This window comes from Schistocerca gregaria, chromosome 4, assembly GCF_023897955.1.
Source record: "Schistocerca gregaria isolate iqSchGreg1 chromosome 4, iqSchGreg1.2, whole genome shotgun sequence".
NCBI classification, from domain to species: Eukaryota; Metazoa; Arthropoda; class Insecta; order Orthoptera; family Acrididae; genus Schistocerca; species Schistocerca gregaria.
Genome location: NC_064923.1, coordinates 368,493,635 through 368,515,954, shown reverse-complemented (window position 1 = coordinate 368,515,954; position 22,320 = coordinate 368,493,635). Strand labels below are relative to the sequence as shown.

General features: G+C 38.9%; 1 protein-coding gene across 2 annotated transcripts in view; it reads right to left on the bottom strand.

The window, feature by feature from the left end:
• Window positions 1–22,320, bottom strand: part of LOC126365865 (SPARC-related modular calcium-binding protein 1) — a 710,118-nt gene that overhangs the window by 21,521 nt on the left and 666,277 nt on the right. The gene's annotated exons all lie outside the window — the stretch shown is intronic.

The following is a 22,320-nucleotide window of genomic DNA, read 5'->3' as shown; positions in this document are numbered from 1 at the left end:
CAGTCACCACTCTCATCATGCACTGGTGCTGCTGCTCGCAGTGTTTTTTCAGTGTTTTTTTTTTTTTTTTTTTTTTTTTTTTTGCTGACAAAGACCGTAATGGCCGAAAGCTGTAATTGTGTGAATCTTTGTGTTGTGCCTATCGCAACTCACCATCTCCGTTATATGGTGAGTAGCAACTTTCCTTCTCTAATATTGTCAAATTTATGTTCCAGATTGCTTATCAGATACTTTAGGCTTAGTATGTTGAATACTGGGGTCACTGAATGAAACTATATTTGGCTTATGTAGTCTATCTGTCAAATACCTGTTCAGAAGAACTTATTTCTATTGTATCAATATTTGTGTGTTTTTTCCCCGCATTATAGTTAATTTAAAAATAAACTGAACAGATGATACTTTCACCTATTTCAATAAATGTCAATATTTTGGGGGACTATATTTTCATAAGTTAGTGGTAAGAGTGGTTTGGATAAGTTATTTCATAGTAAATCCAATTCCAACCAAAAACGGAAGTGCTTTACTCTGTTTTCAAATGTTCTTTTAAAAAGGAAAACTCAAGAAAATTGCCCCAGTTTAATCCCTCTACCACTGAAAAGATGAGTGAAATAAATGTTGGTTTCTGTAATGTCAAGGTACAGCTGCATTTTTTGAAACTGAACAAAGTTCCAGTGCACAAATGAATTGTTTTCAGATTCTATACTGAATTTGCAGCAGATGCATCCCTTCTTCTAACTATAGTGTATCACAGATCCGTTTAACAGAAACTCATGCCCAGCAGTTCAAACAAAGCCCAGGGTCTACAAAACGGTTAACAGAGGTGATTCACAAACTACCATCCCATATCTTTGACACTGTTTTCTTGTAGAATCTTCGAACATATTCTAATCTCAAACATAATGAACTATCTCAAACAGAATGATCTTCTCCATGTCAACCAGCATTGATTCAAGAAATATCAATCATGTGAGACAAGGCAGTCAAGTAGCTGCAGTATTTCTTGAATTATGGAAAGAGTTTGACACCTATGCTTATTGTCAAAAGTACAATCACATGGGATTTCAAGTGAAATTTGATGACTTATTGGTGGGGAGGATGTAGCATGTTACCTTGCATAGATAGTCATTAGATGTAGATTAACTACAGATGTGCCCCATGGAAGTGTGTTGGGACCCTTGCTGCTCCTGATGTGTGTCAATGAGCTTGCAGACAATATTAATAGTAACCTCAGACTTTTTGCAGATGATGCAGTTATCTGCAATGAAGTACTGACTAAAAGAAGATGCAGAACTGTTCAGCCAAACCTTAAAAATATTTCAGAGCAGTGCAAGGATTGACAACTTGTGTTAAGTGTTCAGAAATGTAGAACTGTACACTTCACGAAACAAAAAAGTGTAGTACCCTAGGACTATAACTTCAATGAGTCACTGCTGGAATTGGGCAGCTCATACAAAGCTCTGTATGTAATACACTGTACCAATATGAAATAGAATCATAACATAGGCCCAGTCATGGGTAAAGCAGATGGTAGATTTCGGTTTATTGATAGAATACTGGGGAAGTGCAATCGGTTTACAAGGGAGATTGCTTACAAATCAATCATGCAATCTGTTGTAGAATACTGCTCAAATATGTGGATTCTGTACCAAATAGTAAAACATTGGGTATTGAATATACACTGCAGCACCAAAGAAACTGGTATAGGCATGCTTATTCAAATTTAGAGATATGTAGACAGGCAGAATACAGGACTGCAGTTGGCAATGCCTATTAAGACAATAAGTGTCTGGTGCAGTTGTTAGATCAGTTACTGTTGATACATTGGCAGGTTATTTGGATTTAACTGAGTGTGAACATGGTGCTATAGTTGGCATATGAGCAATGGGACACAGCATCTGTGAGGTGGCAATGAAGTAGGGATTTTCCCATACGACCATTTCACTAGTGTACTGTGATTATCAGGATTCCAGTGAAACATCACATCTCCAACATTGCTGCAGCCAGAAAAAGATTCTGCAAGAACATGGTCAATGTCAATGGAAGAAATCATTCAATTGCTGCAAATTTCAATGCTGGGCCATCAGCAAGTGTCAGCATACAAAGCAGTCAATGAAACATCATTGATATGGGATTTCAGAGCTAAAAGTTCACTCGTGTACCCTTTGACTGCACAACACAAAGCTTTGCACCTCACCTGGGCCCGTCAACACCCGGCATTGGGCTGTTGAGGACTGGAAACATGTTGCCTGGTAAGGCGAGTCTCGTTTCAAATTCTATTGAGTGGCAGGACGTGTACGGCTATAGATATAACCTCGTGAATCCATGGACCCGCATGTCAGCAGGGGACTGTTGAAGCTGGCAGGGGCTCTGTAATGGTTTGGGGCATGTGCAGTTGGAGTGATGTGGGACCCCTAATACATCTAGATACGACTGACAGGTGCATGTACGTAAGCATTCTGTCTGATCATCTGCATCCACTCATGTCCATTGTGCATTCCGATGGACTTGGGCAATTCCAGCAGGAGAGTGTGACACTCCACATGCCCAGCATTGCTACAGAGTGGCTCCAGGAACACACTTCTGTATTGAAACATTTCCTCTGGCCACCAAACTCACCAGACAGAACATTATTGAGTGTATTTGGGATGCCTTTCAATGTGTTGTTCAGAAGAGATCTCCACCCCTGTTGTACTCGTACAGATTTATGGACAGACCTGTAGGATTCATGGTGTCAATTTCCTGCAGCACTACTTCAGACATTATTTGAGTCCATGCCACATCATCTTGCGACACTTCTGAATGTTCCTGGGGGTCATACATGATATTATGCAGGTGTACCAGTTTATTTGGCTTTTCAATGTATAAAATGCATGTTAACAGACTTGTTTGACCAACAGGAGAGTGTCACAGAGATGCTGAAGAAACTGAGCTCTCAGACCCTTTAAGATAGATGTAAACTACCCCAAGAAAGTCTACTAAAACGTTTCCCACTCTACATTGTTGTTGTTGTTGTCGTTGTCTTCAGTTATGAGACTGGTTTGATGCAGCTCTCCATGCTACTCTATCCTGCGCAAGCTTCTTCATCTCTCAGTACCTACTGCAACCTACATCCTTCTGAATCTGCGTGGTGTATTCATCTTTTGGTCTCCCTGTACGATTTTTACCCTCCACGTTGCCCTCTAATACTAAATCGGTGATCCCTTGATGCCTCAGAACATGTCCTACCAAACGATCCCTTCTTCTACTCAAGTTGTGCCACAAACTTCTCTTCTTCCCAATCCTATTCAACACCTCATTAGTTATGTGGTCTACTGATCTAATCTTCAGCAATCTTCTGTAGCACCAAATTTCGAAAGCTTCTATTCTCTTCTTGTACAAACTATTTATTATCCATGTTTCACTTCCATACGTGGCTACACCCCATACAAATACTTTCAAAAAAAGACTTCCTGACACTTAAATCTATACTCGATGTTAACAAATTTCTCTTCTTCAGAAACGCTTTCCTTGCCATTGCCAGTCTACATTTTATATCTCCTCTACTTCGACCATCATCAGTTACTTTGCTCCCCAAATAGCAAAACTCTTTCTACTTATAGTGTCTCATTTCCTAATCTAATTCCCTCAGCATCACTCGACTTAATTCGACTACATTCCATTATCCTTTTTTTGCTTTTGTTGATGTTCATCTTATATACTCTTCTCAAGACACTGTACATTCTGTTCAAGTGCTCTTCCAAGTCCTTTGCTGCCTCTGACAGAATTACAATGTCATCAGCGAACCTCAAAGTTTTTATTTCTTCTCCATGAATTTTAATACCTACTCCGAATTTTTCTTTTGTTTCCTTTACAAAATTGTTCAATATACAGATTGAATAACATCGGGGAAAGGCTACAACCCTGTCTCACTCCCTTTCCAACCACTGCTTCCTTTTCATGCCCCTCGACTCTTGTAACTGCCATTTGGTTTCTATACAAATTGTAAATAGCCTTTCGCTCCCTATATTTTACCCCTGATGCCTTCAGAATTTGAAAGAGAGTATTCCAGTCAACATTGTCAAAAGCTTCCTCTAAGTCTACAAATGCTAGACACATAGGTTTGCTTTTCCTTAATCTATTTTCTAAGATAAGTCATAAGGTCAGTATTGCCTCACGTGTTCCAATATTTCTACAGAATCCAAACTGATCTTCCCCGAGGTCAGCCTCTACCAGTTTTTTCATTCGTCTGTAAAGAATTCATGTTAGTATTTTGCAGCTGTGGCTTATTAAACTGATAGTTCGGTAATTTTTACATCTGTCAACACCTGCTTTCTTTGGGATTATTATATTCTTTTTGAAGTCTGAGGGTATTTTGCCTGTCACATCCCCTTCAATTATCACCTTTTTGCAGTTTCTTCAGTTTCAATCTACAGTTCATAACCAATAGATTGTGGTCAGAGTCCACATCTGCCCCCGGAAATGTCTTACAATTTAAAACCTGATTCCTAAATCTCTGTCTTAACATTACACAATCTACCTGAAACCTTCCAGTATCTCCAGGCCTCTACCATGTATACAACCTTCTTTCACGATTCTTGAACCAAGTATTAGCTATGATTATGTTGTGCTCTGTGCAAAATTCTATCAGGCAGCTTCCTCTTTCATTTCTTCCCCCCCAATCCATATTCACCTACTATGTTTCCTTCTCTCCCTTTTCCTACTGTCGAATTCCAATCCCACATGACTATTAAATTTTCATCTCCCTTCATTATCTGAATAATTTCTTTTATCTCATCATATATTTCATCAATCTCTTCATCTGCGGAGCTAATTGGCATATAAACTTGTTCTACTGTGGTAAGCATGGGCTTTGTATCTATCTTGGCCACAATAATGCGTTCACTATGCTGTTTGTAGTAGCTTACCCGCACTCCTATTTTTTATTCATTATTAAACCTACTCCTGCAATACCCCTACTCGATGTTGTATTTATAACCCTGTATTCACCTGACCAGAAGTCTTGTTCCTCCTGCCACTGAACTTCACTAATTCCCACTATATCTAACGTTAACCTATCCATTTCTCTTTTTAAATTTTCTAACCTACTTGCTGGATTAAGGGATCTGACATTCCATGCCCCAATTCGTAGAACACCAGTTATCTTGTTCCAATACTTTGTGTCAGTTGTGTAGCGGGAAACTTTAGACAATTCATTATTCTTTTTATTATGAGGACATACATAATTGATATGGTACTTAAAAAAGCTTTCAGTCAAAGGTACTTACAATTTAACTTTACTTTGTTATTTGAATGCTCTTTAATTTCTGTAAATGCTAGATTCTATAGATAACTACTTACATTCATAATTGAACCAAAAATAATATTTATAAATCATTAGAGTGTGGCTGCCTTAGGCTTTACACAGGTCATTTTTCATTTAAAATATACTGATAGGACAACAAATTATTTCCTTTGTCATTTAATTTTCTAACCCTTACAAAAAGAGTAAACAACTGGGGGATGCATTAGGAAACACTCTCTCTCTGCTTTCCTTAATCTAGCTTCTAAGATAAGTCGTAGGGTCAGTATTGACTCACGTGTTCCAGTATTTCTACGGAATCCAAACTGATCTTCCCCGAGGTCGCCTTCTACTAGTTTTTACATTCGTCTGTAAAGAATTTGTGTTAGTATTTTGCAGCTGTGGCTCATTAAACTGATTATTCGGTAATTTTCACTTCTGTCAACACCTGCTTTCTTTGGGGTTGGAGTTATTATATTCTTCTTGAAGTGCAAGGGTATTTCGCTTGTTTCATACATCTTGCTCACCGGATGGTAGAGTTTTGTCAGGAGTGGCTCTACCAAGGCCGTCAGTAGTTCCAATGGAATGTTGTCTACTCCGGGGGCCTTGTTTCGACTCAGGTCTTTCAGTGCTCTGTCAAACTCTTCACGCAGTATCGAATCTCCCATTTCGTCTTCATCTACATCCTCTTCCATTTCCATAATATTGTCCTCAAGTACATCGCCCTTGTATAGACCCCCTATATACTCCTTCCACCATTCTGCTTTTCCTTCTTTGCATAGAACTGGGTTTCCCGTCTGATCTCTTGATATTCATACAAGTGGTTCTCTTTTCTCCAAAGGTCTCTTTAATTGTGATATATGCCTCTACATTCTTGCATTTGTTCTCTAGCCATTCCTGCTTAGCCATTTTGCACTTCTTGTCTATCTCATTTTTGAGACGTTTGTATTCCTTTTTGCCTGCTTCATTTACTGCATTTTTATATTTCTCCTTTCATCAATTAAATTCAATATTTCTATGTAAATAAAACAGAAAGAAACTTCCACATGGGAAAAATATATTAAAAACAAAGATTCCAAGACTTACCAAGCGGGAAAGCGCCGGCAGACAGGCACATGAACAAAACACACAAACACACACACAGAATTACGAGCTTTCGCAACTGGCAGTTGCTTCGTCAGGAAGGAAGGAAGGAGAGGGAAAAATGAAAGGGTGTGGGTTTTAAGGGAGAGGGTAAGGAGTCATTCCAATCCCGGGAGCGGAAAGACTTCCCTTAGGGGAAAAAAAGGACAGGTGTACACTCGCACACACACACACACACACACACATATCCATCCGCACATACACAGACACAAGCAGACATATTTGAAATATGTCTGCTTGTGTCTGTGTATGTGCGGATGGATATGTGTGTGTGTGTGTGTGTGTGTGTGTGTGTGTGTGTGTGTGTGTGTGTGTGTGCGAGTGTACACCTGTCCTTTTTTTCCCCTAAGGGAAGTCTTTCCGCTCCCGGGATTGGAATGACTCCTTACCCTCTCCCTTAAAACCCACACCCTTTCATTTTTCCCTCTCCTTCCTTCCTTCCTGACGAAGCAACTGCCAGTTGCGAAAGCTCGTAATTCTGTGTGTGTGTGTTTGTGTGTTTTGTTCATGTGCCTGTCTGCCGGCGCTTTCCCGCTTGGTAAGTCTTGGAATCTTTGTTTTTAATAAATTCAATATTTCTTCTGTTACCCAAGGATTTCTACTAGCCCTCGGCTTTTTACGTACTTGATCCTCTGCTGCCCTCACTACTTCATCCCTCAAAGCTACCCATTCTTCTTCTACTGTGTTTCTTTCCCCCATTCCTGTCAATTGTCCCCTTATGCTCTCCCTGAAACTCTGTACAACCCCTGGTTCTTTCAGTCTATCCAGGTCCCATTTCCTTAAATTCCCTCCTTTTTCAGTTTCTTCAGTTTTAATCTACAGGTCATAACCAATAGATTGTGGTCGGAGTCCACATCTGCCCCTGGAAATGTCTTACAATTTAAAACCTGGTTCCTAAATCTCTGTCTTACCATTATATAATCTATGTGATACCTTTTAGTATCCCCAGGGTTCTTCCGTGTATACAACCTCCTTTCATGATTCTTAAACCAAGTGTTAGCTATGATTAAGTTGTGCTCTGTGCAAAATTCTACCAGGTGGCTTCCTCTCATTTCTTAGCCCCAATCCATATTCACTTACTACATTTCCTTCTCTCCCTTTTCCTACACTCGAATTCCAGTCACCCATGACTACTAAATTTTCATCTCCCTTCACTATCTGAATAATTTCTTTTATTTCATCATACATCTTGTACTACTGTAGTAGGTTTAGGCTTTGTATCTATCTTGGCCACAATAAAGCGTTCAATATGCTGTTTGTAGTAGCTTACCCGCATTCCTATTTTCCCATTCATTATTAAACCTACTCCTGCGTCACCCCTATTTGATTTTGTGTTTATAACCCTGTAGTCACCTGACCAGAAATCTTGTTCCTCCTTCCACCAAACTTCACTAATGCCCACTATATGTAACTTTAACCTATCCAATTTCCCTTTTTAAATTTTCTAACCTACCTGCCCGATTAAGGGATCGGACATTCCACACTCCGATCCGTAGAACGCTAGTTTTCTTTCTCCTGATAACGACATACTCTTGAGTAGTCCACGCCCGGAGATCCAAATAGGGGACTATTTTACCTCTGGAATATTTTACCCAAGAGGACGCCATCATCATTTAATCATACAGTAAAGCTGCATGCCCTCGGGAAAAATTACAGCTGTAGTTTCCCGTTGCTTTCAGCCATTCGCAGTACCAGCACAGCAAGACCATTTTGGTTATTGTTACAAGGCCAGATCATCCAGACTGTTGCCCTTGCAACTACTGAAAAGGCTGCTGCCTCTCTTCAGGAACCACACGTTTGTCTGGCCTCTCAACAGATACCCCTCCGTTGTGGTTGTACCTATAGTACGGTTATCTGTATCGCTGAGGCACGCAAGCCTCCCCACCAACAGCAAAGTCCATGGTTCATGGGGGGACCCACTCTACATATGGGAATGGAATAGTCAGAAATCCTAAGAAGTGGTACAATGGGGCGTACTTTCTACCATGCACTTTACAGTGGTTTATACATGTATATGTAGTGAAGTTTTGCTCAATCTATACTCATCAAGACAGTTTCTAAGTAATTGCTTTGACTTTTCTTGTAGCCTACACCCCAAAGGGGCAAGTAATATCAAGAGTACTATAAACCATGAGCACAACAGCATTTGCTGTCCTCGTCAGATGGCAGACTGGGTGAAGTGGTGCAGCGATTACTGGATCACTTTCAGAGAGAGTGAATTGTTGAACTGGTTAGCATACAGGACTCTAATTCAGAAGTAGTGGACTTCAGATTACATCCAACCAAATTTTCCAACTGTTAAATAACAAAATAGTGCCAGTTGTTATTTTATGAGACCTGTCTAAGGCATTTAACTGAGTTTTTATGGGATTGATGGTGCACTTAATTAAAGGAGTGCAAAACAGAAACAGTGAACAGTCCAAGCTCAAGATGTACAACATTGCACGAGTATGAATAACCCTGGCATCATGGTTATGTGGTTGTGGCATTGGACTGCGAAGGGGTAGATCCATGTTTTGATCTCCCTTGTGCACCCCTTCCCTTTTTTTCCATGAAATTATGAACTGTCCATCTGGTCACTGACTTATGTGTTATGTGTTTGATGTATTCAAGTGTATTTCAGTTTTTGATGGGCTATTATGGCATGGAGTTTCCCTTGTTAGTTATTAGTAATTCATACAATGCAGCCAGAGGAGATAATGACCGAGGAGAAATCATAGATCCATTACTGTTCCTCACATGTGTAAACGCACTTCTGTCTAACATACAATGCAGAATTAGCTCTCTTTGTGGATGACACTAGTTTTATAATCAATCCAAGTATACATATAGAAACCGAAGAAATGGTAAACAATGTTCTTAAAGCACCATTGACTGGTTTTCTGTGTAAGGTCTCACTCTCAATTTTAAAACTACACAACATATTCAATTCTGCACATCTAAAGGTACTACACGAATGATGTTTAACACAGTGTGAGGAAATAAGCAGGATTGAAAATTCAAAATTCTTAGGTATCAATATTGATGAAAACTTTAAATGGAATAAGGACACTTTGTAACTCCTAAAGTAACTTAGTTCATTCCCATTTGCACTTACAATCTTTGCAAACCTTATGGAGAGAGAACTCAGTAAGATGACACATTGTGCTTATTTTCATTCATTAATGATGTGTGGAATACTGTTTTGGAGTAATTGATCTTTAGTAGAAAAAGAAGGAGGAGAAGAAGAACCGTTTCTCAAGAACATGCTGTAAACATAATATGTGGTGCTCATCCATGATCATCTTTTTGAAATCTGTTTCAGAAATTAGATTTTTTACTATTGCTTCACAGTATATGGATTCCCTCATGAAGTTTGTTGTAAAAATCCACTGCAGTTAAGAACGAACAATGATGTACATAACTACAGTACCAGAAGAAAAGATAATATTCATCAATCTACATTCAGGATGTATTTAGCACAAAAAGGAGTGCACAATGTTGCATCCAAAATTTCTGAACTAACTCTTCCCATTCTATAGAAGAATTTCTGTTATTGTTATGTGTAAAAGGTGGTGAGTAGGAATTACTAACTCTCATGTGGACAGCAACACTTTAATATGATCAGCATGCAGCCATATTTACAAAACAATGTGATATGAATATAAAATGACCTGTTCCACATCATCATGATTTATCATGCAAATGACCCATGGAACATGAAACTAGCTACTCACCATATAGAAGAGATGGTGAGTGGTGGACTGGCCTGGAGATGGCAGTGGCTATGTGTATGCAAGTTGTGTTTGACTGTGTGGGACTTTTGTTTTGTATTTCTGAAGAAGGACTTAGTCCAATAGCTGAATATTTAACCATTTATTTAATTGTGCCTGTCTACCACTCAATGCACTCTCCATGTAGAGAGTAGCAATCTATCTTTTTCATATTATTGCTAAAATCATGATTTGCATGTAAACAGACCCTGCAATCTTTTTTTTTTTTTTTTTTTTATTTTGATGCACTGAATCTTCCATAAGATGGCCTTCAGTATAATTATGAATTATATAAAATACACTTATAATAGAAAAACACATTGTAATTCTGTCACATACTTTTGTTGACACATAAAATTCAAGTCACCCATCACCATTGCAAAAGATGCTGCCTCATCTGAAGAGGAGCAAGGTGTGGGAAAGGCAGTAGCAGTTGGCCTGACAGCAGGAATATCATTTCTGATGGCACCATATTATCATCTTTGAGTAATGGTATCAGACAACACTGATGGCAGCCATATAGTAGTACATAAGATACAAGTTTTGGTTGATGTTTGTCATAAAGAAACATTCTGTAAAGTTCTGTACCTATCTATATCATCTCAGACATCAAATGAAGCCATCAAATGAAGCCATAACCTTGTAATCCAAGATGAAACTCCATGAATGAAGATAGGCGTATTCATGAAAGCTTTGGATTTGGGCATCTACTAATGGGGGTGTAATGAACTGCCAGAATAAAAACATGAACTTTTGAATGACATCATGACATCAATTTGGCAATACTTATTTCCATTACGTTGTTTAGAACACCCTGTCTAACAAGCTTGAAATAATCTTTCAAGGCATGTCAACATACTGAACAGTGCACACAGCCTGCAGTCTCCCATTCCACAGACCTCTCACCAAACCCCTGGCTCAATTTCAACCATACCTGCCACTGTTACAGCAGGCATCACAAGTATCTGTACTGACCACCTAGATCAAATAGGAATGGAGATGAGCAAAAAAGTGTTTTTCCACAGCCTGACATATAGGCTGGCCAGCACAATAGGTGTGTTATATGAGAATAGTATCGGCACTGCATTATCGACCTGCTTTGCAGAGCAGCATGCACATCAGGGCAAGAAACAGTTTTCTAAGTGTTAACTGGTAGGCTGCCCCCTTATGACAGCCGTGTTATGTGAGTAGTATTGATATATTTCATCTGACTGTAGTGCAGGGGGCTTCATGTGCAGATGGGCATTGCTGTGGGTAGGTAGAGATGGATGGAGGAGGGGATGGACAGGGCAAGGGGGCGCAGGCGGAGGTGGTCAGAGAGGGCAAGGGGGCGCAGGCGGAGGTGGTCAGAGAGGGCAAGGGGGCTCAGGCGGAGATGGTCAGAGAGGGGAAGGGGGCTCAGGCGGAGATGGTCAGAGAGGGGAAGGGGGCGCAGGCGGAGATGGTCAGAGAGGGGAAGGGGGCGCAGGCGGAGATGGTCAGAGAGGGGAAGGGGGCACAGGCGGAGATGGTCAGAGAGGGGAAGGGGGCACAGGCGGAGATGGTCAGAGAGGGGAAGGGGGCGCAGGCGGAGAGGGGCAGAGAGGGGAAGGGGGCGCAGGCGGAGAGGGGCAGAGAGGGGAAGGGGGCGCAGGCGGAGAGGGGCAGAGAGGGGAAGGGGGCGCAGGCGGAGAGGGGCAGAGAGGGGAAGGGGGCGCAGGCGGAGAGGGGCAGAGTGGGTAGAAGGGAGTGGTTGAGAGAGAGATGGGGAAAGGAGTTGGTCATTGTGAGGGGGAAGAGGAGATGAGGGTGGAGATGGAAATGGACCAAGAGAGGGGGAGGAGGAGGAGATGAGTACAACATATGTGTTGAACATACACATGGGTTAAACCATGGGAATTGGGTTAGTTTCCTGTAATGATGATGTTATACAGATAAGTAGTTTTTGTAAAGTCATGGCCTATACTAAAGTAAATTTCTCCCTATATTTGAAGCTTAACATTTCACTGTTATTATTTATTTTAATTGAAACATTGTAATTGACATTTCAAGACGTAAACTGATGAACAAGTGGATTAGAGAGTATGCCTGTTGGCACAGTGACTGGAACAGTTCATTATATCATGTGACTAGAATGTTGTCAAACCTGGTACAGGCTATTGTGGTAAGGGGGCAACACCTAGGGTATCAGTTCATTTGACTGAGGCCAGATGGAGGGTACCTACCTTGTGGGGAATCTATCTCTGAGTTCACATATGCACTGCAGTTTTTACATTCAACTATACCAATGGTATATCTTTAATATCTCATTTCAAGCCAACTGCCGTGAACAACAAAAAGTTAATATAAGGGGTCACCACACCTATTTTAGATTATTATAGCAAAAATATGTGTCAGATTACATCTACTCACCAGTTCAATGCCTGATGATAACTGGTGAGTAGCTATGCCAACTGGAAACATCTTTTTCCTATGGGAAAAAAGAAGTCACCACCCTACACAGTTAATTCTTCTCACTTGACAATGTGCAGTGCAGACATTAAATTCATGCAGTAACCCCCATACTGGATACTCAAAGTATAGAAAAAGGTTGCCTGGACTGATTAATTTTGGTGCATGTCAGTATCATGGTATGAATAAATGAAAACCAATATGAGATTGTGTCTTCCATGTGCCAATAGACTACTGTTTAATCAGGAGGTATTTTCATTAGGAATGAAATTATATCTCACCTATGCTTGTCATTATTTCTCACCATCAGGTGATACAGAAATCTAGTACCCAATAGATTTGTTTTACTTACATTACACTTTGGTGACCTGCACCTTCAACAAAATAATTCACCAATTTCTAAATGGTTTGAAAAATACTCCACAGATGTGGTATCTGATTTCATTCCTGTTTAACAAATCTGGTATGCCTTTGATCATGATGTGTTTCCTTTGTACCCCTGTCTGACCAATCACCACACTTATGAGGAGTGTTTTTTAAGTAAGTACCGTTTTGAAATTAAAAAAAACGACGTGATAAGATATCTCAATAATTTTATTTTCACTAGAAAGCCTGTACCTTAATCTACTTTTCTGCATAATTTCCATCAATATTGAGACACTTGTCATAACATTCTGCCGGTTTTTGAATACCCTCCTCACAGAAGTCTGCCGCCTGACCTGTTAACTACTGCATCACCAATGTTTTGACTTCGTCATTGTCTTGAAGACGCTGACCTCCCAGGTGTTTCTTCAAGTGCAGGAACAGATGGTAGTCACTCGGTGTAAGATCGGGGCTGTACGGAGGATGATCTAGAATTTCCCATCGAAAAGATGTGATGAGAACTTTGGTCTGATTTGCCACTTGTGGACGGGCATTGTCTCGCAGCAAAACGATGCCCTTGCTGAACTTCTATGGACTGTTGCTTTGATTCTAGTGTGACTTAGACCATCCATGTTTCATCACCTGTAACAATTTGGCTTAAGAAATCACCACCACCGTTGTGGTACCGCTCAAGGAAAGCCAATGCACTGTCTAGACATTTTGTTTTGTGCACATCTGTCAACATTTTCGGTAACCAACGTGTGGATAATTTTCGGTAATTCAAGTGCTCTGTCACAATGCCATACAAAACACTACAAGAAACATTAGGAAAGTCATCTCACAAGGAGGAAATCGTAAAGCGTCTGTTTTCTCTAATCTTATTGCCCACTTCCTGAACCAAACTTTCATTAATAACCGAAGGACGCCCACTCCCTTGTTCATCATGCACATTTGTGCGGCCATCTTTAAATGCTCTCGCCCACTTTCTTACCATTCCATCACTCAATGTTTTCTCTGTAAACTGCACAGATCTCATGATGAATATCGAATTCTTTTAGACCGTTAGCACTAAGAAATCTTGTAACAGCCCATACTTCACAGTCGACGGGACTTACGATTATCGGAGGCACCTTAAACATTCAGGACACAATGTAAACAAGGAAGTATCAAACTGTAATGGTGTCAGTGCATAGTTTAAGGTACAGGCTTTCATTTAAAAATAAAATTATTGATATATCTTTGCATCTTTTTTTTAATTTCAAAATGGTACTTACTTAAAAAAACATGCCTTGTATGAAGGTAGCCAAGAGGTCATTCATCAGAATGGTTTTGGAGTTTAGGAGTCAACACTACAACGTGTTATTACCATCTTGAGGATGAAAGGGAGTGCTATACGCCACAAGGCAGATGTTGCTTTTATAAGACCTTTGTCTTCGGACTGGTATGACATGCCCCACACCCACCACAAATTCCTCTTCTGGGCCGACCTTTTCATCTCAGAGTAGCACGTGCAATCTGCATCCTCAATTATTTGCTGAATGTATTTGAATCTCTGTCTTCCTCTACAGTTTTTACCCTCTACTGTTCCTTCTAGTACCATGGAAGTCATTCCCTGATGTCTTAACACCCTGTCCATTCTCCTTGTCAGTGTTTTCCATGGATTTTTTTCTTCACTGATTTTGAGGAAAACCACCTCATTCCGTACCTTACCAGTCCACTTAATTTTCAGCATTCTTCTGTAGCACCACATCTCAAATACTTCTCATCTCTTCCAGTTTTCCTGTCATCTAAAGCTCCAAATGTGCATTCTCTGAAACTTACATATCAAACTAAGACCTATGTTTGATATTAAAGAATTCTCTTTGCCACGAATGCCCTTTTTGCCAGAGCTAGTCTGCTTTCTATGTCCTCCTTGCCCCATCAAAAACACATTGTTTTGCTGCCTAGGCAACAGAATTCCCTAACTTCATCTATTTTGTAATCCCCAAATCTGTTGTTAAGTTTCTAACAGTCCTCATTTCTGCTACTTCTCATTAGTTTTGTCTTTCTTAGATTTATTATCAACCATATTCTATACACATTAGAATGTTCATTCCATTCAACAAATCCTGTAATTCTTCTTCACTTTCACTGAGGATAGAAATGTTATCAGCCAATCTTACCACTGATAGCCTTTCACCTTGTATGGTAATCCAATTCTTTAACCTTACTTTTATTTCCGTCATTGCTTCTTCAATGTATAGCTTGAACAGTAGAAGCAAAAGGTTACATTCCTATGTTACACTCTTCTTAGTCTGGGCACTTTTTTCTTGGTTTCCACTGTTATTGTTTCCTCTTGGTTTTTGTGCATATTATATATTACCTGTCTTTCCCCATGCTTGCCCCTATTTTTCTCAGAATTTCGAACATTTTGCATCATTTTACATTGTCAAATGCTTATTTCAGGTTGACAATTCCTAAGAAAATGCCTTGATTTTTCTTCAGTCTAGCTGCCATTATCAATCAAACTGTCAGAATTGTGTATCTGGTGCCTTATCTTTAATAAAGATAAACTGATTGTCACCTAACATACTCAATTTTATTTTCCATTCCCCGTATAATATTTTTGTTGGCAACCTGGATGCATGAGCAGTTATGCTGATTGTTACCACTTCCCCCAATGATCTTAGAAATTCCAGTGGAATGTTATCCATCCTTCTGTCTCATTTGATCTTAACTCTTCCACAGCTCTTTAACATTTTGATTCTAATACTGGATCCCCTATTTTGCCCTATTTACTCCCGCTTCTTCTTATATCTTATCATCATGCAAGTCCTCCCTCTCATAGAGGCCTGCAACATACTCTTTCCACCTATTCACTCTCTCCTCAACATTTAACAGTGGAATTCCCATTACATACTTAATAATACCACCCTTGCTTTTAATTGACCCCAGAGGATGTCTAATTTCTTATACACTGAATCAGTCCTTCCAACAATCTTATTTCTCAATTTCATCACATTTTTCATGCAGCCATTTCATCTTAGCTTCCCTGCACTTCCCACTTATTTTGTTACTAAGTGACTTATTTATTTATTCTTGAATTCTCTTGACCCTTTTTGTACTTACTTGTTTAGTCAATCAGTTTAAGCATTTTTTTCAGTTACCCATGGTTCCTACACTGTTACCTTCCTTGTACTTATGCTTTTGTTTTCAACTTCTGTGAGAACCCCTTTTAGAGATGTCCTTTCCTCTTCAACTGCAGTACCTACTGCATTATTAATTACTGCTGTATCTATAGCCTCAGAAAACTTCAAGTTTATCTCTTTATTCCTCAATATTTCCATATCTCATTTCTTTGTGCATTGATTTTTCCTCATTTGTCTCATAAAACTTCATCATTAATAAATTGTGATCCAAATGCATATCTGCTCCTGGGTGTGTCCTACAATCCAATATCTGATTTTGCATCAAATGAAATCTTCCCGTGCATCCTGGCCTTTTCCAGGTAGACCTCTACCTCATATGATTCTTGAACAGAGTATTCACCATTACTGTCTGAAATTTATTTCAGAACTTAGTCTTTCTCCTGCCTCATCCCTGCTACCAAGCCTGTGTTCTCGCTTAACCCTTTCTTCTACACTTTCCTCTACAATCGCATTCCAATCACCCATGACTGCTAGATTTTCAATCTCACTTTATGCACTGATTTATCCACTCAATATCCTCATATACTTTCTCATCTGCATGTGACATCATCATGTATGCCTGAACTATTGTTGTAGGTGATGGTTTGCTGTTGATTCTGATAAGAACAACCCTATGACTGAACTGGTTACAGTAACACACACACTGCTCTACCTGCCTATTCACAACGAATCTTACTTCCATTATTTTCTGCTGCTGTTGATATTACCCTATATTCATCTGACCGTAATGCTTTTCTTCTTTCCATTTCACTTCACGTGCTCCCACTTTATTTAGATTGAGCCTTATCATTTTCCTTTTTGTATTTTCTAGCTTCCCTACCACATTCAAACTTCTGACATTCAGTGCCCCGACACTTAGAACATTATCCTTTTGTTGGTTACTCAATCCTTTTCTGCTGTTTGCTCCCCTTTGGCAGCCCCCTTCTGGAGATCAGAATGGGGAATCTAGTCCAGAACCTTTTGCCACTGGAGACATCACCACCACACTTTTCAATTACAGGCCACATGTTTTGTGAATATACATTATGCATCTTTAATGCTGTGGCTTCTATCACCATCTCCATCCTCATGCCATTGATCACTACTGATTCTTCACCTTCAGGAGCAATTTTCCACCACAGAGGCAATAGAGTGCTCTGAACCTTTGTCCACTCCTCTGCCATCTTTGATAAGGCCACCATTGCTGATGATTTTTATTCAAAATTTAAACAGTGGCAGGATTCAAACCTGTGACAAAGGACATTTTGATTACAAACTAGAGATGCTACCACTAGACCATGGATGCTTTGCTAGATGTTTCTTAAGGATGTATAAAAATGAGGTCATGTAAACATTCAATTGCAGAGAAAGCAAAGCCACACTTAAAGGTCAGATAATTAAGAGAAGAGTGTAAGCTTTGAAGTTAGTGTGACAGTCTGGTCATTTTGATACTACCACTGAACACCATTTGTCTCTCCCTATTCCTATTACACCCTTGGTGGGTACAGCTTGCTTCCTCCCAACTGCCCAAATAATTCAATCATCGATACTCTAATAAATTAATTTCTGTCTACGCTACAGCAATACACTGATGAGCCAAAAAACACCCTACTTAATAGCTTCTTTGTCCATGCACGAGCATTATGTTCTTTCGGCAGAGATGGCATAGATCACCATCTATCCCCTACTTTACAGAGCAGACAAGCCTCTGAACCCCACATTCAGTGAAGAGTCATGGACACCCAGCTGTTTAGTTTCACTGTCATCATACCTGTTTTTGTAGATGCCCATGACAATAGCAGGTGAACACTCAACCAACTTTGCCATGTTTGAGATAGTCATTCACAGGCACTATGTAATAATAATCTGCCATTTGTCAAAGTTACTTGTCTCAATGGATTTCCCCATTTGCAGTCAAAATCTTCACAAGGGTGATCCTCTGTCCGCGTCTACTCCACTTACATACTTTTGTTATCATGTCACATGCCCTCAGTGCCACCAGGTGGCATCCAACACATGGTGGACAGTGGTCATAATGTTTTAGCTGATCAATGTATGTACCACTATCATACATACAGTTTGGGATTTTTTATTTGCTCTACTCCATTTCTTTTTTCTGATCAGTTGATAGTTGTGATAAAACAAAAACCTACACTTTGAAGCTTTAAATCATTAGCCATTCGTGTGATCATTTTTGGATGCTATTAACTCTAATAATGGTTCTGAACTCTCTTTTTCTCAACCAGTTAATTGAAAATGTAATTTATAGGTCTTTTCCTGCCTCCTCATTGAAGCTCCTTCCATTATTAAATACAGTTTCAGCAGTTTTCACAGGTTATTAATAAGCCTTGCAGTGAGTTGCATTTTAATAAACTGGAAGTATTTGAGTTAGTTTAATGGTTAAGCATATTATTTGATACTGTTTGCATGTTTCCTTGCCCCTAAAGGACATGTGTGTTTGAATAACCACATAGTTTCAGGCATAAAGTGTTTGTAAATAGTCACCACTGTAACTATAATGAAGGATGACATCATATGGATCATTTGATACACAGATCTAAGGATAACAAGTATTACATGTCAAAACTTGTTATTCAAGTAACGCATGTGACCCAAACAATACATAATATTTGTGATCTCCATACTCCAGCCAATCATTCACTGCAATGATGTCTCCAGTTTCAGAACACACCTTAATGCTGTTATTTCAGCTGTTCAGTCAGTGACCTGTAAGCTGAAATTGACACTGTGTGTCAATGTCATTGCAATCACTCATAGGTTAGGGTATACAAATATTTGTGCCACATGGATCCCTCATAGGCAAACTTTGTATCATGAAGAACAAAGAATCTACAGATAGCTGTTTTCCTTGCTGTGGTCCTTATGGATACAGCTTGTGAGAAGTGATGCAGCAGTGATAATGAAATCATATGTAGTACTGTACCTCAGTGGGTAAGCACAGGACTAAACATCTGAAGGTCTGGCACTCAATCCCTAGTAGCCCCTTGGATTTTTTCTGTCACTTTTACATACAAAAATCATTTGTTACCTTGAAAAATGCCACATTGCACTACAGTTCAAAGATTATGCTGAACTATCAATCCCCCTATAGCTGGGTGCATAAGCCAATTTGAAGGTCCCGGGAAGGTAAGGAAATTATAATCATGCCCAGTAAAATTATTTGGTGTTTACAACAACTATGATATGGCTAGCTTTGCTTAGGGCAAACTTAGAAAGTAGGTGGGACATACAAGCAAAACAGGACTGTGAGAGCTCATAGACCCTCAAGGTAGACATCATATGGCCCTAACATTAACACTACATTATAGTGAATACAATTTAATAATAGTTACTATAAGGGGGCAACAATAAGTTTGCATTTGAGGACCTTACTTGAATGTATATAGAAGACAGTTTGACTCTGAAGTGAGTATATAAGCACCAACATGTAGGCAAGGGATTAGTGTAGCATTCATGTCTTTCTGATATGCATCCAGTAAATATGGAAATGAAAATTATAGTGATGTTATTACGAAAATGTGCCCACATGAGGCAACATGCTGTTATTCTTTTCTTGGCTGCTGAAGGATGAACACTTTCAGACATTCACTGGTAGAATTGGGCATGTCTGTCTAAGGCTTTTGACTGTGCCAGTCATAGAATATGTATAGAGAAAGCCTGTCACTAATGCATCCAAGGATAATTAGGAAACTTGCTGAAATCCTGTCTACAGGACAGACAACAAAAAGTAGCATTAGAAGGAAACAACGTGCAGGTAGGAGAAGTACAATCTGACTGGGAAGACGTGGATTACGGAGTTCCACAAGATTCTCTCCTTGATCTCCTGCTGTTTCTTACCTACACCAATGGCCTACTTCTGACCTCCAACAAAGCAAGCAACTTCAAAATGTTGGCAGATGTCAAGCATTGTGACAGACAATAAAATATGGCTTCCGAATTTATTGGTAACCAGTTACTTGCAGATGTTCTGAACTGGTTCACAGTAAATTCTCTAGCAAAAAAAAACTCATAAAAATGTATTATATTCACTCCACACTCATAAAGAAAGCCAGCAGGAGATTGTTATTGCACATAAAAGCCAGCAAATATAGAGGGTACATCGTTCAAAACTCTTAGGCATCCAGTTACACAATAGGTGTAACAGGGAACATTGCATCCTTCAAGCCTTGAAAAGGCTTAGCTCAGGTACATTTCCTACCAGAATAATATCAAAATTGGAGACATCAGTGTCTTGAAATTTTATTTATTTTTATTCATTGTAATTTTTTTTTTTTTTTTTTTTTTTTTTTTTTTTTTTTTTTTTTTGCATGGAGATACCAACTGGTGTCTTTTTCAAACGTCATAGCATTTTTTTTTACAAGCTTAGTACAATCATATATACATTTGTGATTACATATACATGATACAAATGTACCATTGTATCTAATAAGGCACAATATTGGGTGTTACATCGTACCTATTACAAATATTCAGATTTTACACAACTATATATATATATACATACACAATTATTTTAGTTTAATATTAATATTCACTTAACGAATATAAACACTTGTCAATCAAGAAATATTTCAGTTTCACTTTGAATGAGTTCCCTTTGTGGCACCTTATAGAGCTCGGTAATCTGTTGTACCATATTTGACCACTAATGCATGGACTATGGTCCGTTGTTTTTAATTTTGTTCTTTGTCTGTAGTGGCAGTCTTTATTTCTTGTATTATAGGCATGCATGTCAGAGCACTTTGTTGCTTTGTTTTGATGTGTCACAAAAAATATAATTAATTTGTAAAGATACAGTGAGTAGACTGTGAGGTATTTATGATGAACAAAGATTTCCCTGCATGAATCTCTATACCCTAATCCATTCTAATTCTGATTCTCTTTTCTGTAGGGTTAATATTCTGTTCATATGTATGTCGGCAGCACAATCCCATATCTCTATCCCATAATTAATCTGTGCAAAAATGGTTCCATAATAAATTGTTTTTAATGTCTGATGTGGAACTGCTTTTGATAACTGGCTGATTAGATGTAATGAACTGCTGATTTTATTGCATAAAAATTTGATATGGTTTACCCATCTTAGATTTTCATCTAGGTGAATACCTAGAAATCTGCAGCCTTCTTTGTCCACTACTTCAATTCCACCTATGTTACTGATAGAGGTTTGGTGTGAGTTTGTAAGTTTAAATGGCAATAATTGAGATTTACTGATATTAACTTTCAAACCTTGACCTTGGAAATAAGTAGTTATTTGACGTGGTCCCTCAGTTGCTACCAATATTAACTCACCATTTTGTTTACCAAGAAATAACAGAGGTCTGCATAGGTTACCAATTGGAAGTTTAAAGGTTGCTCTATATCATTTATGCATTCTATATCATTTATGTACACTAGGAAAAGGAAAGGGCCCAAAATTGAGCCCTGGGGTACACCTTGTGTGACTCTCATATTTGGACTGGAAATTAATTATCTGATTATTGATTTTGTAAGTCAGCTTTGTACACTGCTTGCAGTTAAATAAATATGTAGCCAGCAATTGCATGGATGCAGCATTTACATTGTATGACTCAAGTTTACTTAAAAGTAACTCATGGTTTACCGAGTCAAAGGCTTTAGTAAGGTCTAGAAATATCCCATCCAGATGAGTACTTATTCTTTAGGTTATTTATTATCCTGCCTATTTCTTTTTCACTTACCTCACTACTCACAATTGTGTTATTAACTGGAGTAACAGCTGCAGATATAAAGTATTTATTGAAAAGATTGCAGACTTTATTAGGGTCTTGAATTGTGTTTCCTTCATGTCTTATATTTACAATTTCAGTTTCTGGCTTCAGTGTGGCTTTGCGAAATTGATTTACAATTCTCCATGAGGTCTTGGCTATATTGCCTGATTGAGCTATTTCACTGCTGTATACCTGTTTTCTTAGATTTGAAAGCTCTTTCTTAAAGATTTTCTTGGCTTCGTTGTACTTGGCCTTAAAAACCTGCAGGTTTGTTGAATTGTGTAACACATCCAGGTCCTGGATGTTTTGCCTGAGTTTTATCATATTTGCTGGAAGTATCAGTGTGTTGGTTTTTTGCATTTTGGTTATGGGTGAACACACTTTGTATTTTCTTAACAGGGCAGCATCTGTGAAAGTATCTTAGCATAGTATCATAG